General features: G+C 41.3%; 1 protein-coding gene and 1 pseudogene across 6 annotated transcripts in view; one reads left to right on the top strand and one right to left on the bottom strand.

Annotated features, from left to right (window-relative positions):
• Tfcp2 (transcription factor CP2) overlaps positions 1–14,053 on the bottom strand; it is a 54,331-nt gene that overhangs the window by 38,271 nt on the left and 2,007 nt on the right. The window lies entirely within an intron of this gene.
• On the top strand, positions 2,550–3,165 carry LOC147821529 (mitochondrial import inner membrane translocase subunit Tim9 pseudogene; annotated as a pseudogene).

Consider the following 14,053-nt stretch of genomic DNA (forward strand, 5'->3'; position numbering starts at 1 on the left):
ACGATTCCTAAAAGTGGTACTCTTTGTTGAAGTCAGCATATAAAAAGGTTTTTGATTCTTAAGTAAAGATTACCTCTAATAAACATCCACTTGACCAGAGGTGAACTGCTCTTCTAATTCATCTAAGGTGGAGCTGAGTAAATGAAATACAGTACAAGCTTCCTGAAATACTTATGACTCCTTTTTGAAAGCAAGCTGGGTGTGGTGGTGCACACCTGTAATCCCAGCACTTGGGAGACTGAGGCAAGAGGATCACCACTAGTTCAAGGCCAGCCTGGGCTACATAAGGAGTTCAAGGCCATCCCAAATTATACAGCCAGCGAGATCCTGTCTCAGAAATCTAAAACTAAAACAAAAAAATTCATCCCAAACATATTGAGTAACTACTATGTACTAGGCACTATTCTAAGTACTAAACAACACATCAATTTTATAAAATAGAATTATTTCACTTCTTTTCTTTCCTTTTTTTCTTCTTCCTTGGTTTGTCCATGTTTCAGTAGTAATCAATATATGGGACATCTTTTTAGTTCCTATTAATGTTTTTTCAGTACTGGGACTGAACCCATGGCCCTCATGCTGATCAACATCCCCAGCCCTTTAAAAAATTTTTATTACCAGACAGAGTCTCACTAAATTGCTAAGTTGCCCAGGCTGGGCTCAAACTTGTGATCCTCTCGCCTCAGCCTCCCAGAATACTAGGACTACAGGCCTGCACCATCACACCTGGCAGCTCTTACTAATTAACCAAGTCCATGACACCATCTCTTCTCCATTCTGTGCTCACATCTTCTTAACTCATTAGCAATTTGCTGATTTCTTTCTACTTATGCCTAACTTATACCTAAATAACTCCTATACAGATACTGAAACAGAGGTCACGGAAAAAATAAAAATAAATTCTAGATAATCTCACTGTAGGCTTACATTTTATATACCCCCAAACTTTCATGACCAGGCTAAATGTCTCTTTGGTAACTAATCTCCAGAACTGGCCTCTGATGACCTGAATCCCCTTGCAGTAACACTGTTTCACAGCCATCCTTCCACTCCGAATCTGGGCTGCTGAGCTGCTTTAACAAGGAGAGTAGAAGAAAGCAATGTGCCAGTTCTGTTCTGGGGGCTAATCTTTTAGTTTTTTCCTTCACACTTTTGGAAACCCTGAACTCCTTAGGTAAGAAGTCTATGCTTTCAAGCAGAAGCCCAAAGAGGTAGGTGTGTGTGTGTGTGTATGCACGCGGGTGCAGTTTTTGTTTGGGTGGTTTTGTTTTTTTGAGACAGGGTCTCATTATGTAATTCAGATTAGCTTTAACTTCACTATGTAGCCCACACTGGCCTTAAACTCATGGTGACCCTCCTTCCTCAGCCTCCTGAGTGCTGGGATTACAAGTGTGTGCCATCACACTTGGCAATTGAGCCCATCTAGGCAATTTAGCAACTTAATGAGACCCCATATAAAAAATTAAAATAAAAATAGCCAGGCATGGTGGTGCATGCCCATAATCCCAGCACTTGGGAGGCCGAGGTAGGAGGATTGTCATGAGTTCGATGCCAGTCTTGGCTGCATAGTGAGTTCAAGGTCAGCCTGAACTACATAGTGAGACCCTGTCTCAACCCAGTCAAGGGCCAGGGATTTAGCTCAGTGTTTCCTCCGACTGCCTCGCAAGAGCAAGGCCCCAAGTACGATCCCTGGTACCAAAACATAAAAGAAATTTTTTAAAAACCAACTCAAGGGCTGGGGATTTAGCTCAGTGGCACCGTGCCTGCCTTGCAAGTGCTAGGTCCTGAGTTCAATCCCTGGTAATGTAAAAAACCAAACCAACCAATCAATCAAGAAATAAATTTTAAAAAGAGCTGGAAAAATGTAGCTCAGTGCAAATTCCCTAGGTTCAATTCCCAGTGTTGGGGCAAGGGGGAGAGATAAATGTATGCAACAATCACTCATCAGTTTGGCCCATTAAGGGAGTGACAGGACAATCACCTTGTTCCCTCCATCTTCTCACATACTCATCCTTAGTGGGTTCCTATGGCCTTCTCTTTCCCATTGTAAAGCAAGAAAAACAATCCTGCTAGTGGTTCCGGCACCTGCCTCAAAAGCGCAAAGTCCCAAGTTTGATCCCTGATACCAAAAAAAAAAGTATATAGTATTCCATGTGTGATGTCACATGCCTATCATACCAGCACTTGGGAGGCTGAGGCAGGGGGATCCTGAATTTCAGGCATGCAGAGAATACATAGCATAGCAAGGCTCTGTCTCAAAATAAAACAAGAAGAAGATTTAAAGAACCACAGTCCTTCTAACTTGTTCTCTTTAGTTGCATTTTTCAGCTTCCACTGGCATGGCAGTCATCTCATGGTGAGTATGGAAACTGACCCCAAGCAGTAACAATTCCCCTGGCGACAAAAGGACCCCAAGACTCCAGAGTGACTTGCAACTAGTCCAAAGCCGGAAGGACACTGGCATACACATGTGTACCTCTCTGGGCTGCAGGCCCTGCAGCCTGGCAGAAGCTGCTGTGCTACCCCTTGCTGCCTGTTTGAGTCCTCTCCATATACGATTCCAAAGCTGCTGTCAGTTCTCTGCCCTTCTCCGGCCAAGGCACCCGCTTTAACCCGGACAGGCCAACAGTCGTCGCAGTGCCCCCAGCCTTGTATGGAAGAAAGCCAGTGACTGAGTGTCTACTTTCATAGAAGTCTAAAGTTAAATGAGAACTTGAGGGCCCAGCTTTGGAGAACCTTGTAGAAATCAGGCCTCACTGGAACCCTGAGCAGAGGGTGGACAACTACTTCTCAGGAACTCAGGAAACTCATGCGTCAGAAAAGGTGACTCATAAATAAACTAAAAGAATATGGCTGCACAGATATCAGAATCAGTTCAGATAAAACAGTTTAGGGAATTCCTGGGAGCCTACAATAAACTTACAGAAACCTGCTTTTTGGACTGTGTTAAAGACTTCACAACAAGAGAAGTAAAACCTGAAGAGATCCCCTGTTCAGAACATTGCTTACGGAAATATTTTAAAATGACACAAAGAATATCCATGAGATTTCAGGAACCCCATATTCGGCAGAATGAGGCCCTGGCAGCCAAAGCGGGACTTCTTGGCCAGCCCCGATAGAGAAGTCCCCGTGGCTGAGCTCTGGGCGGAGGTTGCCACGGCTGTTGCCCTGTGAAAGAGGACTCATCAGGTGGAATCCCGGCAAGTGGTGGGCACCGTGTTGAACCATCTGTCATGACTATTTGGCAAATGGAAACCACTGGAAAAACAAAATTGCTGCTCACCAGGAATAATCAAAATAGAGGATCTTATTGTTCAGTGAAAATAATAAGGTGCAACATTAAGGTTGAGGCCTTAAGATTCAGTAGCTTGGTAACTTAATTAGAAAAATAAGCCACTGTTTCTTCAACTGTGACTGTTAATTTTAAAGCAAAATATGTGTTCAATCATGTAAGAGAAAAACATTACTGAAAGTGAAATAAGTGGGAACATCACTGGAAAAAAAGAAAAAAGCTGCTGTCACTGCAGAAGTCAGTTCCCTGGATGTGACAGTTAACCGATTGTGTCACCTTGAGTAAGAAACGCCCAACTAAACTGGATCAACCTAGTTCTGGGTGAGGCTCGGGATTTACTGAAAACGGAAGACCCGCCCTGGGTAGGCTAGCTGCCTGAACGGAGTAAGAGGGACGCGCAGAAGGAAGGCTCACTTCGGTGTCTTTGGAGGAGCTCCCGTCTCCACCTTCACCTCGGACATTGTCTCCCAGCTTCCGGTGCAGACTCTTCAGCCTCTTGAAACTAACTTGAACAGGGCTCTACAGTGAGCTCCAGGCCTTTGACTGGATCCTTCAGATCCCCACTGCGCAGACAGCCCTCCTGCACTCTTCTATACCTGACTCTGTGGGCAGTCGTTATACACCAATCTTGTAAATCATCATATATTTGTATATCTTGCATTAAATCTGTTTCTCCAGTAAGCACAGACTGATACACTGGACTATCTATCTTCCCTATTTGGTCAAACAGAAAAATTCCGCTTTTGTTTCACCAACATTTTTCTTTGTTTGAGTCCAGAATTAGGTCTTGAGACTCCCCAGTTAAGCCTCTGACCCAAGTCCTTGGTAACATTAGTAATGTGCTTTTATTTTCCTGTAGCTTAGAAAGTTATTATAAACTAATTTTAAATCTATCTGCTAGCTTTACTTATTTTGGAAGCTAAAAAATAACGGAGCAATGTCAGATACAAATTTATTTCTGGAAAGCTTATAAGATATTAAAAGCTGAATCAAAGAAATCTGAGTTAATAAATCCCTACTTAAGGAGACGTGCCACACATAGGCCTGCTTTTTCAGTTTTTTCCGTACATTACAGGATTAGCTCTTATCAGCCTATCAATCCCATTAAGCTACTTCTAATTAAAAAATCACCTGTGGCATTATTGGTACTAGGAGGGGTTTTTTTTCTATTAAGTTTCTGAAATCACTGACTTCCTAGTTAGGAAAAAAAAAAAAAAAAAAAGGCAACTTGCAAAATATTTGTGGGTTATGTAGTCCAGGGACTCTGACAAATTTGATACAGAAAGTAGAACTCCCAAGGCCCGAGGATTTAGCTCAGTGGCACCACGCCTGCCTCGAAAGCACAAGGTCCTGAGTTTGATCCCTGGTACCAGAAAAAAGAAAGTAGAACTCCCATATCAGCATTCAAAGCTATGATCTTTGCATCTACCACCATGGTATAACACAATTGGGAAAATGCCACAATGGTTTATTGTTTTTGTTTTTCTTTAAGGGAAGATCCTTTTCAGAGCTGAACCTCAAAATTTTTAGGTCCAAATGTCTGCTGGTCGTGATTCACATTTGTTTTCCTTTTCCTTGAAGTTAAGTTTCCCTCTTTACCATCAAACATTACTCATCACCCTTTGAGGTCTTCTGTTGGGTACTCTGTCCCTTAAACCAAACCTGGGGTTTTTTTCTTTTTTGTTTTTTTGGGTTTTTCAGACAGTCTCACTGAGTATGTAGTTCAGGCTGGCCTCAAACGCATTGCAATCCTCCTGCCTCAGCCTCCCAGGTGCTGGGATTACAGGCATGTGCCACCATGCCCGGCTCAAACCTGGCTTTAAAGCAGGACAATCTCTCTACTGCCTTATTCCTCTCTGCACTGAAAAACAAGCATACTTTTCTGGATTTTAAGGCCTTCACTGCTAATGAGTTTTGAGAAAATCCTAAGAGTAGCAGAATTCTAGTCCTGTGAAATAGTAAATGTGCACTAGCCATCCCTTCCCCCTTGTCATTCACAGTGGCAGAGCTTATGAAAATTGCTCTTCCTGCAGACCACAGCTTTGATAAAGGCCCCCTTCTCTAAAATGGCCAGCACATTCCCTAGAGATGTCCCCAAGGAGACCTGATATACATCAAAGTAGAACTGTTATTTGCTTGGTCTTGTACTGATAGAGTTAATTTACATTTCTAAGAGTACACAGAGCATAAGATACCCAGTTCAATAAGCTCAACCCCTCTCAGGTATGTAAGTGGCTTTTCATCATTGCCTCCTACCTTTAGCCAGAGTAACCCTTTTTTTTTTGGTACCAGGGATTGAACTCGGAACTTGTGTTTGAGGCAGGCACTGGAACCACTGAGCTAAATCCCTGGCCCCAGAGTAACCCTTTTAAAATGTAAATCCAGGGCTGCAGGTATAACTCAGTCACAGAAGTGCTTGCCTACACACAAGACCCTGGGTCGGATTTCTAGCACCACAAAAAGAAAAAAAAAGTAACCCTAAAAACGTCACTTCTGTTTATAATGCTTCAATGGCTTCCCAGTGCAATCACAATAGCGCACGAGCTCATCAATCAGTTCCCACTTAACCCTGAGCCAGTTTACCTTTTGTTTCATTTCTCACTGTATCTCCCCCACCCCTCCTCCCTTTAAAGTTCCACCTGACAAACTACAGTTCCTTCCCTTTGCTCCCCTCGCTGCTCTCCTCTACACCCACTCAACTACTATCATTCACATTTTTACACTTAAATTCACATTTAATCCACACAATGAGGCTATAGAGTAGGAAGAACTGTCTCCCCCTCTACATTTTTAAATCTGAGAAACTGAGGCTCGAATCATTTGAAATGCTCAATAATTTGCCCAAGTACGCTCAGCTAGCAAATAGCAAGTTCATGCATCCAAGTTTATCCATTCATTTAATCCATCCTATACTGTATATGTCTGGTTATGTTTTAGGCTGCAGGGAAATATACAAGCAAATTTTATCCTTCTGTTTTAAGTTTATTTTTCAGTTTGGGGGATCAAACTCAGGACCTTGTGCTTGCCAGGCAAGCGTGATGCCACAGACCTACATCCCGGCCCAAATTTTATCCTTCTGTATCATCACTCAATGTCTGGAATAAAGCAGAACCTGTTCAAAACATTTCTGAGCCAGTCATGGTGGTGCATGCCTGTGATTCCAGCTACTGCTAAAGCAAGAGGATCACAAGTTCCAAGCCAGCCATGGCAATTTTGCAAGACCTTGTCTCAAAATAAAAGATTAAAAAGGGTTTGAGAGGTAGTTTATCACTAGAGTACATGCTACTTAGCATGCAAGAGGCCCTTCAAGCCAGTACAGCAAAAAGAAAAAACAAAATATTCCTGAGGGGGAACACTATAATCCAGTGCTCCCATTCAGTGTTGTGAAGGTATTTCTAATGCTCTTAATTAACTGATTTCACTAGAACCTGAAAAAGACTTTTTTTTTTTGCTTTAGTTGACCCCCTTGCCCAGAAGGTTAAACTTCCAGATTTCTGCACATTTCTTTTTCATCATTTATTCTTTATCTGTTTATAACCTCTTTTCTCTTTCTCCCATAAAAATGCAAGATACATTTGTATCTTATTTGTCTTGTCACCCTAAGGTCAACAAGGAATGGCCATAGTGAGTACTCAAAAACATGGTTTTTGCCTATGTCTTACTTTTCTCTCATTGCTGAGACAAAATACCTGACACCCAAAGTTAAAGGGGAAAGGTTTATTTAGCTTACACTTTGTAGAGGTTTCAGTCTATAATCGGCTGACTCCAAGGCAGAGTGGCACACGGCAGAGAGCCGTAGCAGAGGAGAAACAGTTCATGGTGCCCACACAGTAGCAAAAGCAACAAGGAACCCTAAGCAGCATCTTTCTGCCCCTTTTATCTTATCTTTTATCTTATCTTTTATCTTATCCAGACTACCAGTATTAGGTATTAGTCAGTGCACTGGTTTAGTAACCACTCACCCTTAATCCCAGCATCACACACTACATTCAACCACCTCTGAAAAAGCCACCTATGACTGCATAAGGCTTTGAGGGGACATCTAGACACAAACCCTAACAGACTGTAATCCTAGCACTCAGGAGGCTGAGGCAGGAGGATCACAAGTTTGAGGCCAGCCTGGGCTACTTAGGGTTTAGTCTAGGTATTTAGATATTTGGGATACACAATTTGTTAGCATGCAATCTTTTTTTTTTTTTTTTTTTCTGGTATCAGGGATCAAACTTGGGTCCTTCCGATTGCGAGGCAGGCATAGGAACCACTGAGCTAAATCCCAGGCCCTATCATGCAATTTTTAACTGTACTCTCATCTTTTTTATTTATTCAGCAGTAAAATCTCCAAAATTTCATTTCTACCTTAGTATTTTAGTAATTTGAACCTTCTTTTTTCCTAGTTCATCTAGCTAAAGGTTTGTCAATGGTGTTGATCTTTTCAAAGAACCACCTTTTCACTGATTTTTCTCTAAGTCCTTTTAGTTGTACTGTTGTGGCTGACATGATGTCCTGCATTAATTCAAAACATTTAACTTTCGTGGTCTTTTTGGCTCTCGGGAAGAGTCAGAAGTTGCACAGTGCCTGATCCAGTGAATAAGGCAGATGAGGCCACACTGTCATGCTTTTGCAAGCCTGTCTTTCCACTGGATGGCACTTGGCAGCAGCATTCATTGTACTTCTGATGACACCTTGTAAAGGCACTTATGAAAGAGGACTTTCAGAACTGTTTCAGGAAGTGGCAAGAATGATAGAATAAGCATGTTTGAAATGAGGGGAAATATTTTGAGGAGGATTAATGACAATGGTCTTTCACTGTAAAAAGCCAGGCATGGTGGTGCACACCTGTAATTCCAGCACTCGGGAGGCTGAAGCAGAAGGATTGCCACGAGTTTGAGAGCAGCCTGGCTACAAAATGAGTTCAAGGGGCTGGGGATTTAGCTAGGCCAGGGATTTAGCTCAGTGGCACTGTGCCTGCCTATCAAGTGCAAGGTCCTGAGCTAGACTGGGAAAAAAAAAACCAAAATGAGTTCAAGGCCAGCCTGAACTACATAGGGAGACCCTGTCTCAAAAACAAATGAACAAAAAAAGTCTGTAGCAGCACAAAATTGCATTTAAATATATACATATACATATATATGTGTGTGTATATATATATGTATATATATATATATATATATATAGTCTTTCCTGTCTTTTGATTGGAAAATGTAATCCACTTACATATAAAGTATTGCTGATAAAAAGGCACTTACTTCTGTCACTGCGATTTGTTTTCTCTATGCCTATAGCTTTTTGTCCCTCATTTCCTGCATTACTATCTTATGTGTTTCACTGATTTTGTAGTGAAACATTTAAGGTCTTTTATTTATTTTTGTACATATTCTTTAGCTATTTTCTCTGTGATTATCATGAGGATTAAAATTAACAAATTTATAACAGTAACTGAATTTATACCAGTTTAATTTCAATAACATAAACTTTGCTCCTTTTAACAGTTGTCTCTATCCCTATCCCCTTTAAGTGGTTGATGTCATGACATTATCTTTTTATACCGTATCTAAAAAACATAATTTTAATGCATTAAGTCTCAAATCATGTAGGAAACAAAAAGTATAAACACCATCATTACAACAATACTGTTTTATAATTGCCTATGTATTTACCTTTATTGAGCTTTTTTTCTTCATAGAACTTATTGTCTAGTACATAGCAACCTGCAGGATTCCCTTTAACATTTCTTACAGGACAGATCTAGTGGTAACAAACCCCCTCAGCTGCTTTTTTTGTTTTTTTAATTCCCGGCCCTCAGCTTTTATTGGGGAATGTCTTAACAGCTCCCTCACTTTTGAAAGACATTTTTGTTGGGTATAAGATTCTTGGTTAACAGTTTTTCTTTTACCATTTTTGATACATCAGCCCACTGCTTTCTGGCTTCCATGTTGTGTTTGTTTTCAGAAAGGGTCTTGTTATGTAATTCTAGGCTGGCCTTGAACTTACAATGTAGCCCAGGCTGGCCTCCAGCTGGTGGTGATCCTCCTACCTCCCAGCACCACACCTGGTTTGTGAGCATCTTTAAAACAGTTGTTTCAGAGTTTTGGTCTAGTTGCTCCATCAACTGCTTCAGGACAATTTCTGTTGGTTTATTCTTCATTCTGAATGAACCATACTGACATAGGGGGTTAGGGCATGGAAAAGCTGGCTGTGGAGGTAGGTGTGACCTGTTAATTATGAGATCCTAGATACATGCCCGGAATAGTTTCCAAAAGCCCTGCCTGTGACTTCCCATGAGAACTCCAGTAGGTTTTCAATAGCATGGCCTAGATTTGACCTTAGCCTGAGATGTGGGATCCCCACACCGCCTCTCAAGACCAGGTGTAGAAGTTCTCTTGGGTTTCCTGGAGATTTGGACAGTACAAACAAAAGGCAGCTCTGAAAAGCTGGTGCTACCATAGCTTTCCATGACAGCCCACACTGTGTTTCCCAGACGAAGCCTATGCTTTTATCTTTCCTCTCACCCTGTTTTCCTATTTGCTTGGCCCAAGCTTGCTCTGCAGAGCCAATTTCTCACCTACTCTTCACTTTTACTTTCTTGAATAAACTTTGCCACTGCTTTTTGCTTGTTTCATTCAATTCTTTTTCAAGACCCGGAGAATTTGGAATCCATCTCCAGAAGGAGAGGTGAGCAGCCCCAAACCTAGTAACATTCAGTTGGTGAGCCACTTTTTAAAAGTAAGCTACCAGATAAAAATACTTTCCTTGAGGGCTGGGGATTTCGCTCAATAGTTCCTGCCTCTTAAGCACAAGGTCCCGAGTTTGATTCCCCCGCACCAAAAAAAACACAAAACTTTCCTTGATTCTTCATATGCCTTGTGATTATTTTGTCGAAAACTGAATATGTCAATCCAATAATGTGGTAACTCTGGAAATTACATTTTCCATCTTCTTTGGGGTTTTGTTTTTTGCTTTTGTGTTGAGCCTGTTTCTGTGGAAAGGACCAGCCTAAAGTACAAACTTAAAATCTTCTCAGGTCATAGCCAGGTGTGGTGGTGCACATCTGTAATCCAAGCACTTGGGAGGCTGAGGCAGGACTGCTGTGAAACCGAAGTCAGCCTGGGCAATATAGTGAGTACAAGGCCAGCCTGAATTTCACAGCAAGACCCTGTCTCAAAAATATAGATCTTCTCAGGTCTTTTCTGAACCTGTGCCTTCCCTCTGGGCATGCATAGGAACTTCATTTCCTGCATATATTTGGTGGCTTTCTGTCACGGCTGATAGTCTGATCAGTTACTGGGGGATACCCAGTCGCCTGATGAGGGGAGAGCAAGGAATGATAGAATACAAAAAGAACAAGGACTAGAGAGTAACAAATGATAATTTATTACTCGTGGGGCTGGGAGTTGATCTTTAGCTCTCTCCTGGCTAAAGACCACCCAATCTTAGCTCTGTCACGGCTAAAACAACCAGCTCTGGATTGGTCAATATTTATGATTATACAACAAAGCAAGGGGGCGTGAAGGCAGATTAGGAAATAGGAGAACTAATGCACTTAATGAGCCAGACTTGGAAAAAGGGGAGTAAAAAGGGGAGTGACTATGTGTACTTGTGAAGGACAGGTCACTGTTAACAAGGCACCTATGCTATCTTGCAGGACATAACTAATGAGCCATCTGCATTATCTAATTAATGTTTGATCTTGGAGAATGGTTGCACAGAGGCACAACTCCTCAGCTACCATGTTTCCTTGCTATTAGAGATGGCACAACCTCATCAATCACTGAGACCTCAATTGTGATGGCTGGCATACGGAAATCTGTATCCAAACGCTTGGAGGTCAATTAGCAATTCACACATAGGCCTGGGAGTGACTCATAATCTTAATCAATAACCAAATTATAAGTCAAATCAATAATATCTAACACCTGCTCAGTGCAGTTTCAGTCTGGTTTCCTGCAGCTTTTGATTGTGCCAGTCTTCAATGCATGACTCTCAAAAGGCAAAAAGAGGAAAAAAATGAAAGAGGTGGGAGAGAAAAAGCCAGCCCTTCAAATTCTTCACATTACTTGTCAGGAGGAGGGAGGCGGGAGGCGGGAGGCACAACAGCATGGCCACTGCTTTGTCGCACCTCTATGACTGGAAGCAGCAGGCAGGCTCAGAGCACAGATTCCCTGACATTTGGAAGCCAGGGCCCTTTTCCCCTGGGTTCTGTGAGCTATGTACAAGCAGTTCAAGGAACATGCACAGCTGCCTGCCATGGGCCTAAGGGGTGGGGGATGGACAGCAGCTACTGTGCTAGGGGCTGAAAGTGACCAAAATTAATTCTTGGGTAAAAGGGATTAATTTCCCTCACAGCCGCAAGACTTCAATAAACTCCAGAATTGAAAAATAGTTGCATCATACAGATTCTGCCAGTGCAAATGTCTGGTGCCTTCCACTTTACTATCTTTCTATAATCCTCTCTGAAAAAAATTTTTTGAAAGGTGCTGGGGATAGAATCCGGGGTCTCCATATGCCCTACCACTGAGCTATATCCCAAGCCCCTAAAAAATGTTTCCATTTATTTTTTCTTTACAGGGGAGTGCTCTGAATCAACTTTATACCTTAAAGAACTAGAAAAAGCACAAATTAGACTCAAAGCCAGCAGAAGGGGAGTAATACCAACGACGGAGCAGAGATAAATAAAATAAAGAGCAAATCAGCAAAAGTAAAAAGCAGTTCTTTAAAAAAAATTGACAGGCAAAGGGTGGTGGAGCACAACTGTAATACCAGCACTTGGGAGGCTGAGGCAAGAGGATCACCATGAGTTTGAGGCCTGCCTGGACTACATAGGGAGTTCAAGGCCAGCCTGAAATGCATAGTGAGATTCCTTCTAAAAAAAAAAAAAAAAATCAAACACTCCTAACAGAAAGTCCAAGACCAGAGGGCTTCATTAGTGAAGTCTATCAAACATTTAAAGACTTGGGGCCAGGGATTTAGCTCAGTGGTTCCGACACTTGCCTCCCAAGCGCAAGGACCTGAGTTGGATCCAAGGTACCAAAAAAAAAACACATTTAAAGACTTGGGCTGGGGATTTAGCTCAGTGGTGCTGCTGTCTGCCTCGCAAGCGCAATATCCCGAGTTTGATCCCCGGTACCAAAAAAAAAAGTTTAAGCTGCATGTATTTTTTATATTTATGTATTTATTTGATACCAGGGATCGAACTCAGGACCTTGTGCTTGCAAGGCAGGTGCGGGGCCGCTGAGCTAAATCCATAGCCCCCCAAAAAAACATTTAAAGACTTAACATCACTCTACTCGAAATTTTTCAAAGAACAGAACTTAATACTCTATGAGGCCAGCATTACCCTCACCTAGCAAAAACACAAGCAACAAAATAAAACATTAGATAAAATGGACTTCATAAAAACTAACCACTTTGTGTATCAAAGGACATCAAGAATATGCAAGACGACCAAAAGAAATGGAAAAGATATTTATAAACCATATCAGATAAAGATCTAATATTCAGAATATATAAGAATTCAAAATTTGATAGCAAACAATGACATCTAGGGTAAAACAAAACAAAAACCCCCATCTCAATTAAAAACTGATCAAAGGGGCCGGGGATTTAGCTCAGTGGTTCCACTGCCTGCCTCGCAAGCACAAGGTCCCCAGTTCAAACCCTGGTACCAAAAAAAAAAAAAAAAAAAAAACGATCAAAGGACTTAAATAGACACTTCTCCAAATGATATACACAAATATCCAACAAGCATATGTAAAGATATCCAACATCACTGGTTGTTAGGAAAAAGCAAATGGCTGCGCACGGTGGCGGAAGCCTGTAATCCCAGCACTCAGGAGGCTGTAGCAGGAGGATTGCCCTCAGTTTGAGGCCAGCTTGGGCTACATAGTGAGTTTAAGGCCAGCCTAGACTACAGTGAGATCCTATCTCAAAAATAAATAAATAAAGTAAATGAAAACCACAGTGAGATACTACTTCACAACTCCAGAATGGCTTTAATAATTTCTTTTTTTAAATTTGAGACAGGGTCTCACTATGTATGTAGTTCAGGCTGGCCTTGAACTCACTATGTAGCCCAGGTTGGCTTCAAACTCATAGTGTTGCTCCTACCTCAGCCTTGCTTTACAGGTCTGCATTAGCACACCCAGCTTAATAATTTTTTCATGAAAAACAAAACAATAACTTTTAATGGAAAATTATAAGTGTTATAATGATGTAGAGAAATAAAGATTCAGTACTGTAAGGTAAAAATGAGTTTATTTCCAATAAGCACTAAATGACTTCTGAATACTAAAGTTTGTGAATATCCAACTAATACAAAAGATTAAACATTAGTTAAGAGTCAAAAATAGTGACAGCATAATACATGCAAATAAGATGAATAAAGTACTTAAAATTTTGGCATGCTGTATTCTCAAGAATTTGTTTTCTATAAAGTGATTTTTTTTTTCATTTTTTGAGACAGAGTCTCACTATGTAGCTCAAGCTGGCCTTGAACTCACTATGTAGCCCAAGCTGGCCTCAAACAGATGACAATCCTCCTGCCTCAGCCTCCTGAGTACTCACCATACCCCATCTCTAAAGTGATGTTTGAAAACTAGAAAAGAGTTTGACATTGGGAAAAAATTTCCAAATGTGTAAACATGCAAGCCAGTCTAATATCTGTGAAGTTCAGCAAAGGTTTGATTTGAAGATTCTTAAGTGGAAGGTCACATGATATGAACAGCATACAGCAGTGTACATACCAGATGAACAAATGTTTGCGGA

The sequence above is a fragment of the Heterocephalus glaber genome, unplaced genomic scaffold (assembly GCF_053883595.1).
Source record: "Heterocephalus glaber isolate CG9 unplaced genomic scaffold, H.glaber_assembly_v1.0 deba00001733, whole genome shotgun sequence".
Lineage (NCBI taxonomy): Eukaryota > Metazoa > Chordata > Mammalia > Rodentia > Bathyergidae > Heterocephalus > Heterocephalus glaber.